This window comes from Calliopsis andreniformis, chromosome 11, assembly GCF_051401765.1.
Source record: "Calliopsis andreniformis isolate RMS-2024a chromosome 11, iyCalAndr_principal, whole genome shotgun sequence".
Taxonomy (NCBI): domain Eukaryota; kingdom Metazoa; phylum Arthropoda; class Insecta; order Hymenoptera; family Andrenidae; genus Calliopsis; species Calliopsis andreniformis.
Window position 1 is genome coordinate 9,539,248 of NC_135072.1, and position 3,232 is coordinate 9,542,479.

Sequence of the window (3,232 nt, forward strand, 5' to 3'; positions counted from 1 at the left end):
TCTGTTGGAGCAACGCCATAGGGTGAAGCCTAGGTTGCTCGGAAAGTAGAAATGACCATAAGTTTCATACTGGTTGCAATTATTCGTTTTATACGATGGAAAAGCTGTTGTATTTATATTGTATTTTATGCTTCTGGCGTTGACTTCTAAGGCACTAACTATTCGATCTGGTGGAGCAACGCCCTAGAGTAAAGACTAGGTTGCCCGGAACGTAGAATTGGCCATCACTTTCAAACTGGTTGCAATTATTCCTGTTATATGATGGAAACACTGTTGTATTTTTTTTGCATTTTATGGTTCGGGCGTTGACTTCTAAGGCCCTAACTATTCAATCTGTTGGAGCAACGCCCTAGGGCGAAGCCTAGGTTGCTCGGAAAGTAGAAATGTCCATAAGGTTCATACTGGTTGCAATTATTCGTTTTATACGATGGAAAAACTGTTGTATTTCTATTGTGTTTTATGCTTTTGGCGTTGACTTCTAAGGCACTAACTATTCGATCTGGTGGAGCAACGCCCTAGAGTGAAGCCTAGGTTGCCCGGGACGTAGAATTGGCCATCACTTTCACACTGGTTGCAATTATTCGTTTTATACGATGGAAACGCTGTTGTATTTATATTGTACTTTATGCCCCTGGCGTTGACTTCTAAGGCCGAAGCTATTAGATGTGGTGGAGCAACGCCCTAGAGTGACGCCTAGAGTGCTCGGAACGTAGAAATGACCATTACTTTCACACTGGTTGCAATTATTCGTTTTATACGATGGAAAAACCGTTGTATTTATATTTTATTTTATGCTTCTGGCGTTGACTTCAACGGCACTAACTATTTGATCTGGTGGAGGAACGCCCTAGAGTGAAGCCTAGGTTGCCCGGAACGTAGAATTGGCCATCACTTTCGAACTGGTCGCAATTATTCCTGTTATATGATGGAAACACTGTTGTATTTTTTTTTGCATTTTATGGTTCGGGCGTTGACTTCTAAGGCCCTAGCTATTCAATCAGTTGGAGCAACGCCCTTTGGTGAAGCCTAGGTTGCTCGGAAAGTAGAAATGACCATAAGTTTCATTATGGTTGCAATTATTTGTTTTATACGATGGAAAAACTGTTGAATTTATAATGTACTTTATGCCTCTGGCGTTGACTTCTAAGGCCGTAGCTATTAGATGTGGTGGAGCAACGCCCTAGAGTGACGCCTAGGGTGCTCGGAACGTAGAAATGACCATTACTTTCACACTGGTTGCAATTATTCGTTTTATACGATGGAAAAGCTGTTGTATTTATATTGTATTTTATGCTTCTGGCGTTGACTTCTAAGGCACTAACTATTCGATCTGGTGGAGCAACGCCCTAGAGTAAAGACTAGGTTGCCCGGAACGTAGAATTGGCCATCACTTTCAAACTGGTTGCAATTATTCCTGTTATATGATGGAAACACTGTTGGATTTTTTTTGCATTTTATGGTTCGGGCGTTGACTTCTAAGGCACTAACTATTCAATCTGTTGGAGCAACGCCCTAGGGCGAAGCCTAGGTTGCTCGGAAAGTAGAAATGTCCATAAGGTTCATACTGGTTGCAATTATTCGTTTTATACGATGGAAAAACTGTTGTATTTCTATTGTGTTTTATGCTTTTGGCGTTGACTTCTAAGGCACTAACTATTCGATCTGGTGGAGCAACGCCCTAGAGTGAAGCCTAGGTTGCCCGGGACGTAGAATTGGCCATCACTTTCACACTGTTTGCAATTATTCGTTTTATACGATGGAAACGCTGTTGTATTTATATTGTACTTTATGCCCCTGGCGTTGACTTCTAAGGCCGAAGCTATTAGATGTGGTGGAGCAACGCCCTAGAGTGACGCCTAGAGTGCTCGGAACGTAGAAATGACCATTACTTTCACACTGGTTGCAATTATTCGTTTTATACGATGGAAAAACCGTTGTATTTATATTTTATTTTATGCTTCTGGCGTTGACTTCAACGGCACTAACTATTTGATCTGGTGGAGGAACGCCCTAGAGTGAAGCCTAGGTTGCCCGGAACGTAGAATTGGCCATCACTTTCGAACTGGTCGCAATTATTCCTGTTATATGATGGAAACACTGTTGTATTTTTTTTTTGCATTTTATGGTTCGGGCGTTGACTTCTAAGGCCCTAGCTATTCAATCAGTTGGAGCAACGCCCTTTGGTGAAGCCTAGGTTGCTCGGAAAGTAGAAATGACCATAAGTTTCATTATGGTTGCAATTATTTGTTTTATACGATCAAAAAACTGTTGAATTTATAATGTACTTTATGCCTCTGGCGTTGACTTCTAAGGCCGTAGCTATTAGATGTGGTGGAGCAACGCCCTAGAGTGACGCCTCGGGTGCTCGGAACGTAGAAATGACCATTACTTTCACACTGGTTGCAATTATTCGTTTTATACGATGGAAAAGCTGTTGTGTTTATATCGTATTTTATGCTTCTGGCGTTTACTTCTAAGGACCTAACTATTCAATCTGTTGGAGCAAGGTCATAGGGTGAAGCCTAGGTTGCTCGGAAAGTAGAAAAGACCATAACTTTCATACTGGTTGCAATTATTCGTTTTATACGATGGAAAAGCTGTTGTATTTATATTGTATTTTATGCTTCTGGCGTTGACTTCTAAGGCACTAACTATTCGATCTGGTGGAGCAACGCCCTAGAGTAAAGACTAGGTTGCCCGGAACGTAGAATTGGCCATCACTTTCAAACTGGTTGCAATTATTCCTGTTATATGATGGAAACACTGTTGGATTTTTTTTGCCTTTTATGGTTCGGGCGTTGACTTCTAAGGCCCTAACTATTCAATCTGTTGGAGCAACGCCCTAGGGCGAAGCCTAGGTTGCTCGGAAAGTAGAAATGTCCATAAGGTTCATACTGGTTGCAATTATTCGTTTTATACGATGGAAAAACTGTTGTATTTCTATTGTGTTTTATGCTTTTGGCGTTGACTTCTAAGGCACTAACTATTCGATCTGGTGGAGCAACGCCCTAGAGTGAAGCCTAGGTTGCCCGGGACGTAGAATTGGCCATCACTTTCACACTGGTTGCAATTATTCGTTTTATACGATGGAAACGCTGTTGTATTTATATTGTACTTTATGCCTCTGGCGTTGACTTCTAAGGCCGAAGCTATTAGATGTGGTGGAGCAACGCCCTATAGTGACGCCTAGAGTGCTCGGAACGTAGAAATGACCATTACTTTCACACTGGTT